This window comes from Pelobates fuscus, chromosome 1 (genome assembly GCF_036172605.1).
Source record: "Pelobates fuscus isolate aPelFus1 chromosome 1, aPelFus1.pri, whole genome shotgun sequence".
NCBI classification, from domain to species: domain Eukaryota; kingdom Metazoa; phylum Chordata; class Amphibia; order Anura; family Pelobatidae; genus Pelobates; species Pelobates fuscus.
Window position 1 is genome coordinate 402,390,668 of NC_086317.1, and position 14,155 is coordinate 402,404,822.

General features: G+C 45.7%; 2 protein-coding genes across 4 annotated transcripts in view; both read right to left on the minus strand.

The window, feature by feature from the left end:
- The window catches only part of POU6F1 (POU class 6 homeobox 1), a 106,534-nt gene that overhangs the window by 56,050 nt on the left and 36,329 nt on the right, over positions 1-14,155 (minus strand). The gene's annotated exons all lie outside the window — the stretch shown is intronic.
- BIN2 (bridging integrator 2) overlaps positions 1-14,155 on the minus strand; it is a 281,878-nt gene that overhangs the window by 271 nt on the left and 267,452 nt on the right. The window lies entirely within an intron of this gene.

Here is a 14,155-nt window from a genome sequence, read left to right on the forward strand (position 1 = left end):
GGGCTGCAATATGTTAAAGAAGGGTCCTGGCATGAGAAATTCACTTAAAATACAAGAATATATAAATATGGGCATTTTTTTGTGGGTCCTGAAATTTGAAAGAAGGCCGTCTCTGAAGGAAATAAACTTGTATCTAAAGAGAAACAAGGTCTCTGTTAAATAACAAATAAACATTTTTACTAGTAATGTATCACTTCTATTTCCCACTGATTTCTTTATTCTAATCTGTCTAGCAGCAAATTAGTGTCGCCCTTGCTGTGTTTTTGTTATTTTTTTATTTCATTGGCATACTGAATCACCAGCTTGGGTGACATTCAAAACCTAATTATTCCATGCATGCATTTCACCTATTGTATATTTTAGCAAAACATGGGAGATGTTACCTAGGGAACCATCTAAATATGCTAGAATGTTCCAGTATATAAGCAGTAGAGATACATTTGTTTCTGATGTAATACCAACTAGACAGGGATTTAAAAAGTCAGCCATCTGCCAACTGCAGTACCATTATAGATCTTGGAGGTTATAAAGAATTTCTATTAAGTATCGGCTTAATAAAACTTCCTGGCATTTTACAGAACTGGAGAGTGTGATTCCTTAGACACAATATCAAGTGGTGTAATAACTTTGAATTAAAAGATGACATGGTATATGGCGGGCGTGGTTTAACTCCTGACCGTGATGGCCGCAAAGCTCCAGAGCTCTGCACCTAACGCTCACAAAACTGCCTTGTAACCAGCAGCTCAGAGACCCACCCGTGAGTTGATCCACATCCCGGAGAGAGACCGGGTACTGATGCCCAGCCGGAAAACAGCCAAGAAGAGCCTTAAAGAAACGCCATAAGTGGCCGACATGATTACCTCGCAGAGGCTTACAACATGTGGCGCGCAAGGGAATGACAGCCCCACTAGGCCACACTCACCAAGCAATGCCGGCCCCGCATGCAAACCGCCTGAAAGCTCTTCCAGCGAAATACTGCAATCACTGGCGGAGGTGAAGGGCTTCCTGGAGACAGAAATAGCCCGCATGGCCGCGGAGGTGAAGAATGAAATACATGCCATTGGGATTCGCACTATGGAGGTAGAGTGGCGCATGACCCACATGGTCACAGCTCATAACGGAGCACAAACCTCACTAATAAGCTTCTTAACAGAATTACAGACCTGGAGCTGGAAGACGTCTCAAACAGGTCAAGGAGAAACAATCTGAGGGTCAGAGGTCTGCCGGAGTCAGTAGAGGATGCGGACATAGAAGAGACCCCAAAAGCCTCCTTAAGACAGAGCCTGCCCAATCTCCCAGAGCACATGTGGATGGTCGATAGGGCCCACAGGAATGGAAACCCGTGACCGATCTGCTTCGCCAAAAAAGTCTCAGTTTTGCCTGGGGCTACCCCTTGAAATTCCTTGTCTTCACCGGCCCGAAACCAGCAATCCTGCTGCCATCTTTGGATATATTAAGTTTCCTAGCAGATCTGGAAATAGTAGTACCTGCGGACCCACAGCTCCCGGCTGGGGGACTGAAGCCACTCGAACCACTACCGGCTGGATGGGAAAATAGAAGTGCCCCGCCAACCTGAACTGTGGACCAAGACACCAGAATCAGGGAATGAGTTGAAGATCAGACTGCCCATGGACTACCTGATGGCTTCTAATGTGGCAATAATAGGCAGCCACAGGATGATGATAGACCCACACACTGGCCTTTTAGCTAAATGCACTCAGGGCTAATGCCGGAATGGCACCAAACAGGAGCGGTGGGCTGCACTATGGGAACTGGAGATGGCACTACATTGCAGAAACATGGGCCCGGGCTGTGGTCCCCCCTCAGCCCTCTCTCCTCCTATTGCCTGCCTTCCCTGCCTCCCTCCCCCCCTCGGTCTCTCTCTCCCCCCCCTACCTCCTCCATCCCCCCAGGGCCATAGCTATAGGCTGGCCCAGACCCTGAGGGTCAGACAGAAGCGAAATAAATAGAACTACCCTTCTCCACTAGACAATGGGATTTCAGGGTGTTTTACCCTAATGTGAGCTAGACCAGGGTGCTAGTTGGCTGAGCCTTTCCCCCCTCCCCCCCCCCCCCAGTTAGAGGAGACACGCTCAACGTGGAGGACGCCCACCCCCTAAGACCTAGCAATAGATAAGACCAGGAACTAAAAGTTACAGAAAAACTGTATATAACCGGAAGTTAATTTACGAATATACTGTGTGAAACTTTGTTTATACTATATTAATCTAATATTTCTTGTTATTCTGTATACTCTACTTCTACCCCCTTTTGCTTAACATCCGCCACCCTTCCCCCCCCCCCTCCTTCCCCCCCCCCCCCTTCTTCCCCCCCCCCCCCCCTTCCCACCTCTCGTTCTCTAACCTAAGCATCGCTTCGGAAGCCTTCAGTCGGACGAACAACTCCTGTCCCGTTAGTGCCACAAAACAAGCAGACCAGCAGACTCTCCATAGGTAAGAACACCAACCCAATGCACAAATACACCCAAACACACACAATGGAGCTATGACTGACTTCACTCAATGTGAACGGACTGAATATACCCAACAAACGCAGACTCTTGCTAAGAGAAATCAGATGTCAAAAAGCCGACATCCGAGAAACCCATATCCCATACAGCTCAAATATACACCTTACTGACCATGTTTATATACGGGCCTACGCCTCCCGAGCACTGTATAAAAAGCACGGTGTTGAAATATTGATACACAAGCGGTGCCCCCTCCAGATCACAGGAATACAAAAAGACACTGATGAAAAATAGTCCTAATGGGAACCCTTAACTTTAACACCTACTACCTGCTCAACGTCTACGCACCCAATACACCTAATAAGGCATTCTGGACAGAGTTAGAGGACCAGAAAACTACCCTACGTAGAGGTATACTAATACTAGGGGGTGACGCCATGCCCAGCAACTGACCGTGGAGGAGGATCGCAACTTCCCCGGTCGCAAAATAGGGGAAGCCAAGATATACTCCTACACAGGTTCATTCAAATACGGGGCTATTGGATCCTTGGAGAGTTCAGCATCACAGTACAAGGGACTATACATTCTATTCTGCGGCTCATGCCTCTTATTCTCGCATTGATTTATTCCTTACCAACCAGATGGGGATGCAGTGAACCAAAACGTCCACAATTAACCTCATCTCGTGATCCGATCATGCGGACATAGAACAGACTTTACGCACACCAGGGCCCCTTGCACCCTGGAAATGGAGGTTAAATAACTCCCTTCTCAGAGACACATGGATAAAACAGGTCCAACAAGAAATTAAACAATACTTTCAGACAAATATAACCCCCGAAATGTCACCCACAACATTATGGGCAGTATACAAGGCAGTCCTGAGAGGACTACTAATAAAGCTAGCGACTCAACAAAAAAAGAAAAAACATGACATACCGACTGAACTACAAAAACAGTTACGTAAAATCAAAATGCAATATAAACAGGCAGCAACCCCAACTACCACCATTGAACTACAAGAGGTTAGAGGAATGATAAGGGAGCTGATGGCAAAGGGAGGTCAGCAGAGACATAGTCCGAGCAAAAAGACTGGTCTATGAAAAGTCCAATAAAATGGACACGCTGCTGTAAGGGCCCTTAGACCCAAAAGCAAAACCACCACGATGACTGCCATAAAAATTTCACAAGGGATGGTCCTCAACAACCCCCAAGACATAAGTGCGTAGTTTACGTGTTTCTATTCCGAAGTGTACAACCCCACAATAAATGGCAATAATGGCGCTTATGCAGCAGCACTTGCTGCCTTCCTTGACAAAGCCCAACTCTCAAGAATAAATGTGGACCTGACTGACTCCTTGGGCGCGCCCATAAATGCAGAGGAAGTGGAAACAGCCATTGCAGAATTAAAAGGGAATAAGGCCCCGGGACCAGACGGGTTCGACGGCACATATTACAAGACCTACAAGGAGGACTTGGTGCCCCATCTGACCAACATGTATAAAACATGGATGGAGAAAGAGACACTAAACCCTGACCATTCCACTGCAGATAGAGCCATAATCCCTAAACCACGTAGAGATGGGACTAATGTTGCCACTTACCGCCCCATATACCTCATCAATTATGACCTGAAAGTCTATGCTAAACTGTTAGCCACCCGCTTAAATCCACTCCTCACTAAATATATTCACGTAGACCAAGTGGGCTTAATTCCCACGAGACAACTATATGAAAACACACGTAGAGCGGCGGACCTAATATGGTGGGTGGGGAGGTCTCGGATACCTTCTCTGATCCCTTCCCTGGATGTGGAGAAGGCATTCAAAAGAGTTAATTGGCAGTACATCTTCACACTCCTGTAAGGGATGGGATTGCCAGGGGCCTTCGTCAGGGCAATACAAGCACTTTAGACGAACCCCAGGGCTGCCACCACGGAGTCCTTTGACCTAAAAAAACGGCACATGCCAGGGCTGCCCACAATCAACACTCTTGTTTATCCTAGCCATGGAGCCCTTACTCCACTTAATTAGAGTCAACTCACAAATCAAAAGACTGAAGGTAGCGACTAAAGATTTTAAAGTCTCGACGTCCTGCTCACCTTCACTGACCCGAAAAAGTTGGTCCCTTGTCTGCTTGACCTCCTGGAGACGTACAGACAGGTGTCTGGATACAAAATCCACATTGAAAAGTCTGTGGGAATGCCATTGATGATGGCCGAGGCGGACTGTTGTAGAATTATTAGGCCTCTTATAAACCTATAACCATTATTAGGCCCCTTATAAACTATAACCCTTACTGGGCCCCTTTAATACTATATTCTCACATTCAGTCCTCAAGCCTCATAGTTTAAACCTTACAAGATTGCTTTGTTCGTAGAAATAGCATGTCAGCAGGAAATGCTAGAATCTTCTGATTAAATGAAACACTGTAGCAGATAGAATGTATAATTGCTAAAAAGGCCTTGAGGATGCTAACCTTGAACAAACTAACGTACCAGCTACTCCTTATGGATAGCTGCCAAAGGCCCCCTCCCATCGAGTAAGCTGTAAGCTCCCTCGTGCCCAGCAAGATGGAGCCGAAACCTGTAGGAGCTCGTCATGACGCCAGCTATGACATAAAGATGTAACACCCAACAAGGAGGGCATTGACACACGGAGTTCAACCACTAACCACTTTACACTTGAGCCAATTGACAATGTTTTCTTGCTTCTATCTTGATTTCTTAGAATGATGTAATTTTGTCTTTAAAAGGGCCTGCGAGCCCGCTTTTTAACAGATGCAAATACATTTCCTGAAGTGCTTTTAACCTGAACTCCGTGTGTCAGTGTGAATTTACTTCTGCGTATACGCAATTTAAACATCTCTAATTTGGTCAGGAACAGATAGTCATTCAAACTTGTGTAATTGATGGGCTATTTTGGGTATCTGCTAGTATACCTATAAAGAAGGACAAAACATAGTGCAAATATTGCTACAAAACTATTTAAAACTTTCAGTGGTTAATATGCACTCACATATTCCAGAAAAATAAAGCGTGTTATGGGTGCCTCCCCTTGATGGAAATGGGTTTTTTTTTTCTTTTTGATTTTCCCTCCTTCAGTGATAGCCAATATGGGATCCAGGTCAGCCAAAGATTCCAAGGAAACAGCAACCAAAACGGAATACTCCAAAGGCAATTTATTCACTTACAAGAATTTTAAGAGGGTGTGGGGCCACATTGGATGTGACCTCGTTGTATACGGTCATTAGCCATAATCTTGGGTTAGAGGCAGTTGCCTTCTATTTATATCAGGATAAAGATATGACTCTTGGTCTTAGATCCTTTATTTTGTGGGGTATCCAGTTTATATTGGAACACAATTATTTTTTCTTTGATCAATCTTTTTATTTACAGTTGGTAGGAACCGCCATGGGAACCAGGTTCGCCCCCAGTTATGCCAACATATACATGCGCAGGTGGGAGGACCTCTGCGTACGTCTGGGGCATGACTGGGTGGCGAATCTGGTCCTATGGCGGCGATATATCGATGACATTATTATCATTTGGAGGGGGTCGAATTCTGAGTTCATGAAATTTGTAAACCATCTAAATGCGAATGAATATAACTTAAAATTTTCTCCAGTTTGGGACCGTAGAGAAATACATTTCTTGGATTTAACTCTTTTTTGTGAAGGGAATGATATTAAAACAAAATGTTTCTTCAAGCCAACTGATGGGAACAGCTACGTACATAAACGTAGTTGTCACCATCAACCTTGGTTAAAGGGAATTACCAAGGGACAACTGACCCGGGTAAGAAGAAACTGCACGCACATTGAGGATTTCCAGTCACAGGCCCAACATGTAGCCGAAAAATTAATCAAAAAAGGCTATAATCAAAAACAGATAAAGAGGGAAATTCATGGTATGTCTAAAAAAAGTAGAAATGATCTTTTGGTCGATGGCCCTAGCAATAAGAGAAAAGGAGAAGATTTCAAACAAGCCTTTTTTACGCAATACAGTATAGATCACCCAAGAATTAAAAGGAGTCTACATAAATATTGGCCGATCCTGCTAGAGGATCCTATTTTGGGGGAACATTTATCTAAAAAGCCCAAGATCATCTATAGGAAGCAACAAAACCTTAAGAACTTGTTAGCACCAAGCTATGCCCTCAAAAATGGGTCTAAAAAAACGAAAAAGGGGACAAAAGGCTTCAGGGGTTGTAAAAACTGCAAAGCTTGTTCACAAGTAAATACGGACAGGGCTACATCCTATAGCAGTTTCACGACAGGGAATCAGTATCCCATAAAATCAGAGATTGGTTGTCGTTCAAACTATGTGGTGTATCTGCTTCAGTGCCCATGCGGGAGTCAATATGTGGGCCGCACAAAGAGATGTCTGAAAGTTAGATTTTTAGAACACATTAACAATATAAAGAAAGGATTAGACACCCACTCAGTCCCGCTTCATTGCAACAGCTGCCCTTCTTTTTGTTTGAAGAGTTTGCATTGCATAGGGATAGAACAAATTCAACCCCATTGGAGAGGGGGTAACAAAGAAAAACGTTTGGCACAAAGGGAATCGTACTGGATCCACAGATTACGTACCCTTAGCCCAAAGGGATTAAATGTGGATATGGACATTGTCTGTTTTTTGAATTAATTGAGGGATATATACAGCGTTCAAAAAAGGTTTTTAGATAAATAATAACGAAAGGTGATAGTCAATAGAAGACTAAGTATCGGTCCCGTAATTAGGACATATAATAATGTGTATTGTGTAACACTTTAATTCAATTTGAACCTTATTTGAATGCATAATTTTCCACAATTTTTTATATATTTTACGCAATATGGATATGTAATTTGAATATTTAAATTATTCATGTCACTTTACACTTTTTGTGGATTTGCAATTCAGAGATTATTAATCATCCAAAATCACTATATTGGTTTAACTAGTTATACCAATATCTTATTAATTGTCATTGTCACTATATAAATTTATTAATGTATTAAACATCAGTATTGGTTATTGCAAAATTTAAATGAATGTAATGAATGATCAACTCGGATGGGGAGTTTGTTCATTCATGGTTATGGTATGTTAGCAAGTCAATCGATTAAACACATTGAAGGACATTTCATTATTATAGTTTTCTAATTTTCTTATGTTAAAGTATTGTTTCTAATAGTTTTCTCCTTTCAGCCATTTGTATATTACTGTCAGGCTTCAATTGATATCCGAGTCCGTTATTACATGGTGGAACGCACGGCCATGTTTGTTTCTCGAGTGTGGAACGCATAGTGATCACATGACGAGGTATTTCACCACGTGACACACGCGCAACGTATTACGTATGCGGAAGTGACTAAACACCTCAACGGACCCGTTTTTTTCCATCCTCGGCGAAGTGGACACACCTGAGAGAGAAAAAAGTGGACGAATCAGAGCTGGAAGATGAGAAGACACCCACTATTCCACCAATGACTTTAAGGGATCAGCCCTATATAAGAAGTTTTATGTGTTAGCTTGTTTAGGGTGCTGTTTTTATTTGATGTACCTATTACTGGATAATTGTTGAAAGAGGTCCCTGAGGAAGTCCTGTTTTGTATAAGGACGAAACGCGTAGGACCAATACCTTTTATCTATATTTGTTTTTATTATTTTATTTCATTTTGTACACCCTCTTAAAATTCTTGTAAGTGAATAAATTGCCTTTGGAGTATTCCGTTTTGGTTGCTGTTTCCTTGGAATCTTTGGCTGACCTGGATCCCATATTGGCTATCACTGAAGGAGGGAAAATCAAAAAGAAAAAAAAAACCCATTTCCATCAAGGGGAGGCACCCATAACACGCTTTATTTTTCTGGAATATGTGAGTGCATATTAACCACTGAAAGCTTTAAATAGTTTTGTAGCAATATTTGCACTATGTTTTGTCCTTCTTTATAGGTATACTAGCAGATACCCAAAATAGCCCATCAATTACACAGTTCTGTTATACGGTTATCAGCTGGGAGATAACCCTGGGAAGCAGTGTACCTATCAGCTAAGTTTTTTTATTCTATTATATATTTTTTCACGGGTGTCCGTGTGTTTGTTATCAGTCATTCAAACTTATTGGTTTGCCTAAAACATTCCTTTATCAGCTGGCACCCAACTGTGCGGCCTGGGTTATGCCCTGCTAGGGCAGCCGTCCGAGAAAGACGTGGGGTGGATGAATCCTGGGGGAAGGAAGGAGATTGATCACCTCTGAATACACGGTTGAGTCCGCAGCTCCTGACCGGTATGTTCCAGCCCCTGTGATTGACCTGCCCCAGCGTCTGTGATTGGCTGCCAAGAGGTCATCAAAGACAGGTAATATCTTGCGCAGAGACCCCACACCTTACTTGTTGATATTTACTTTTACCTGCACATATTGACTATCTGTTACCTGGGTGTGCTCTTATTGATTTGTCCTTATTTTAGTGCCCGGGTAGTTTCATTTGTTTATTTGCCTGTTTACCCCTTTTAGGTACCACGTGGCTGTGGTAGTAAGGAAAAAGGGGGGTGGATCTGTGGAAGTTTTCCTGGGGATCTTCTGTTCGCCTGTTTTCCTCTTTTAGGTGCCGAGTAGCTACGGCAGTAAGGAAAAAGAGGGGGGGAATCTGTGGAGGGGTGTAGACTCACTGCCTCCTGGGGGTTTCCCATTAGTGTCACTTTGACTGCTAGCCTCATTGGACATCACTTTACTCTGCTTGTTGTGTGCAGAGAGGTGGAACACTGCAGCCTCGAGCGCTGACGCTGGGTGTTCCAGTTTAACTTTTGTGGCAGGTGGATTCAGGCTGGTATTGCTGTCTCCATCACCACGTGGTAGTGGTACTTGCGGGTGGGTCTGCAGGTGTACTACGGGATTGAGTTAGGTGGCTTTTGCCACACGTGTAAGGAAAGGGATTTTTGTTAACCCTGTTTGAACTGTTGAACTTATTTGAACTGTGATGCATGTACTGTATTTCTACTTGAATATTGTTTTCATTGTCTGTCACGCTGGTTCCTTTATTTACTTTCATCTTACTTTCAGTATCATTTACACTTTCCCCTCCTATTTCTCTGTTCTGAGAGAAGTGATTGGTCACACACTTCTCGCCTCGCTCCAATCCGCGGCTACCTTGGGTAGGCGGAATCAGTGACTAGTCTACGTTTTGGGAAGACGTACGTTGGAATTTATTCTTGCGTAGCAGTCGAGCATTGTAGATGTTCCCTTCCATTTATACCTATCTCTCTCTCTGTATCTGGGACGCCTTATATAGAGGGTATGGGACAGAAATTAGGAAAACCCAGTAAGGGGTGGTTCGCATGTGATTTGGTAGAAGATAGAGAAGGTGAAGAGATGGTTAAGAAGGTTGATAAGATTGCTAAAGTCTGTGGAATTACCGTACCTCCGTGTGGTAGATTGCAGCCAGAGAGCTGGCGTAAGTTACTGACAGAAAAGAAAGGAAAGCTTTCAGATCATGACTTAGTCCGGACAGCTGAGGCTTGGTACCGGGTGGCAAAGGCTATTCAGCAAGAGGGATGGATTGAGGAAGAGGTTGATCATAAAGGTGTAAAACTGTTTGTGTACTACAAAAACTTTGTTTCAGGGAAGTTCTCCCAGCCAGCGCTTAGTTATGGCGCACACGAGGTGACCCCTCCCAGCATCACTTCAGCAATGAGTGAAAAGCAATTGACCATAGCTCCCGCTCCTAGTCCCCTCTCTGCCACTGCCCCCGTTTACCCAGTCCTGAATGCTGATGGCTCCATATTTTCCCCACCATCAGTCCCACAACTCCCATCATCCTCATCCAACCCTTCACCCCGTCCATCTCCCTCCAGCCCCTTCCACCCCTCCAACATGACGTCCCTCCGCCCGTCCCCACCTATACGCCCTCGTGCCCACCCACTTTCCACTCCTCTTCCCACTGACCCGTCCCCTTGGCCTGTCCCTCCTCCTTTTACCTCCCCTACCTCCCCTGTCCCGCCTTCTCCTCCCCCTACTCCTCCAGCCCCGCCTACTCCACCCTCTTCCCCTCCTACTCCACCCGCTTCTCATCCCTCCCCTTCCGTGTCGTCATGTCCATATCCTCTGTATCCTTCCGCCCTTCCTAGTCCCTACCCGTCACCTCCGCCCTACGCCTACTCCACCCAACTGTCTTGGCCCCTCTCATATCCTTATCCGTCACTTCCGCCCTATACACCCACTTCCCCCGTGCCCCCCGTAGTCACGCAGCCAGCTCCTCTTACACCTGCCCTTGCCATGCCCACATCCAACATGGTCGCCACTTCTTCACTGAACCCAAACGTCACGTCCTTCCACGCCTCCAATATGGCGTCCCCCAGTAACACAGCACCTCTTATGCCGGTCCTTCCGAATGATCTACTTCCACCAACTCTTAGTACACCGGCAGCCCCAGCTGGAGGAGTGCCACTTCTGCCCGCAGCCTTGACACCCCAAGTAGTGTGTCCCCCGAGCACCCGGGTGACACAAACAGATGACACACACTATGACTCTAACTCGTTTAGCACCCATGGCTACCAAGTGCCACCGGACGCCAGGGGATCTTCACCCCAATCATCCCGGCGTTCTTTAAATGACCCTTTTGGCCGCAGGCTTCAAGGGGGTGAGGCCCCTGTAATGTATGTCACCTTTAACCCAACACAAGCCAGTACACTGATGAAATCGCTCCCTGACCCCGAGAAACAGCCCATGCCCTTCTACAGAGCAATAGTTCAGATCCAGCAAACTTATTCCGCCGCTTGGCGAGACCTACTGAGCCTTTGTGCCATTAAAGCTGGGGATGCCTACTGGCCTAGCATTGCCCGCCACCTCTGTACTAATTGGTTAGTCAGTGACACAGATTATTTGTCTGGTATTGAGTTCTGTGACCAACTTAAGACCTGGTCCAAAGATAAGCTTGCAGATTTAGCAGCAGGCCTTACCGACATTGTTCAAGAAAAAGGTGAATCTGTAGAAAGATTTCACGCTAGACTTTTCCAAGTGTTCTCTGACCTAGGGTTTGAACTCAGTAACAAAATACACGCTCAGATGCTTTCCGGTGCCTTTGTCCTAGGCATCAAGGACTCTATACGTAAGGGTATTATTGCTGCCCGCCCAGAGTATAGAGTGGTTCCCCTTGATAAGCTGCTCCTAGTTGCCAGAGGCTTAGAAGCCGCACAGGTTCCAAGGAGACCCAATCCCACTCCCCTTATGGTATCACGTCCCCCGATCCCCAAAGGCACTAAGCCTGCAGATGGAATCTGCTTCAACTGTGGGGAAAAGGGCCATTTTAGGAGTGATTGCCCTGCACCCCTTAAACCCCAAAGATCTAACAGGCCTAAATCTACCACAAAGGCCCCAGCACCTCCTTCACCTGATTCAGCCCAAGAAGACTAGGATATTGGCAAGCCTGTATCATTAACCCCTGTTATGGCAGTTTCTGCAGGGGAACAAGGGGGGCCATTAGCCACTGTCACTTTACCCATTGAAGGCCACCCCACCACATTCCTTGTTGATACAGGTGCAGCCTGAAGTGTTCTGCGAGAACAAGACCTGCCTGATTCTTCCTTTTTGTCCAATATTGATGTCTCCTGTGTGGGAGTGGATGGTCTTCCAAGACAAAGCCCATTAACTACTCCTTTGCGGGTTGGCAGCTGTCCTAGTCTGCTTGCCTGTTTTGTGGTGTCATCCACATGTCCCATTAACCTGTTAGGTGCTGATGTACTTTCCCGCCTACAGGCATCAATCACTTTCACACCTGATGGCCAGGTGGAATTATCTTCAGCCCTCTCTGATTCAGATACCTCAGCCTTGTGTTCCTTACCTCTGATGCTCCATCTAGAGACACCACAGGGTTATGCAGAAGGCATGAGAGAAAATTTTCCTGCATCCCTAATGAGCAGTGTCCCTAAGACTTTGTGGTCCTCAGGCCCAGAGGACATAGGCCATCTGAAAGTCCCACCAGTGATGGTCAAACTCATTCCAGGGGCAAAGCTACCAAGAAAGTCTCAATATCCATTGAAACCTGCCCAAGCGGCAGCCATTACCAAGCAAGTCCAAGCACTGCTGGAGAAAGGGGCTCTTGTTAAATGTGAATCTCCATGTAATACTCCTTTATTTCCTGTGAAAAAGAAGACACCCAAGGGTGAACCAGAGAAGTACCGAATGGTCCAGGACCTCAGAGCAGTAAATGAGGCAACAGTCCTGGACACCCCAATTGTGCCAAATCCGCACACTCTCCTCTCTGGCGTTCCACCCTCAGCCAAGTACTTCACAGTGATTGGAACCAAGCTGTCAATACCTGTTTGCCTTCACACATGAAAAACAACAATATACATGGACAGTTGTGCCCCAAGGGGCACAGAATTCCCCAAGCCAGTTTGCAAAAGCAATGAGTATCATCCTTGACCCCTGGCAGTCTGACCATCCAGAGGTTGTCCTACTCCAATATGTAGATGACTTGCTCCTTTGTGGAGATGATGTTCCCATAACAGAAAAATGCTCTCTGGACCTCCTCTGTTATCTTGCAGATCAAGGATGTAAGGCGTCTCTCATCAAACTTCAATTCTGTCAGCCTACTGTAATCTTCCTAGGCCACTGCCTGTCACATGGCACCAGACACCTCACACGTGACCGTGTCAGAGCAGTGTTGGCCATTCCACCTCCAAAGAGCACAAAGTCCCTATATGCTTTCCTAGGCCTCATCTCATACTGCAGAGCCTGGATCCCTGAGGCCTCTCTGCTCATGCAACCCTTGTATGACGCTCTCAAATCAGACCCCTTCTGCCTGTCACCAGAGGCACTTGACAACTTCTATACTCTTCAACGAGCAATTGCCTCTGCCCCTGCTCTTGGCCTACCAAATTATGACAAACCCTTCAAATTGTTTGTGTCTGAAAGACAAGGCCATGCTACAGGCGTCCTCACTCAACCACATGGCCCTGGCGGACGTCAGAGGCCCATTGGATTCTTCTCCTGTCAACTGGATATCGTAGCCAGAGGCACCCCCTCCTGCCTCCGTGCTGTCTTTGCAGCTCAAGAACTTATTGAATGTACTGGGGACCTGGTTCTTGGTCACCCTCTTACTGTTTTGGCACCTCATGACATTTCTGCAATAATTAACCAGGTCCAAATCAAACATGTCACAGCTGCCAGACACCTTCGACTCCAGTGTCGCCTCCTATTACCTGACAACGTCACCCTCCAAAGATGCCAGGGTTTAAACCCGTCCACTCTTCTGCCACTCCCTGAGGGGGGTACCTATTATGGATTCATCATGGATGAAGGATATGTCCTACTCCTTACACACACCCTGGAAAAACTGCTCCCCAAATTGCCTCCCTGTGACGGGCCTGAATATGCTTTTTGCACCTTGTGGTACAAACCAACCATCAACCCTGAACCTCGCTATGAGGATGAACTTTTTCACTTGGTTGAGATAACACTCACCTTACAGGACTTCTACTATGATACCGAAGGTAACAGCATGACCTTAGTCCAACTGCCACATGAACTTAAACATCTGTACCATCATTGGGACACAGCCATTCCACATGTCCCTGTAACCAAGTCAAAGACTAAGTCATGGGGTGATCTTGGGCCCATGGCAAAACTATGGGCCACCATGGATGATTTACAACTTCAAGAAATAGGTGTTGCCAAGTATGCATCAACTGAAAGTGAACC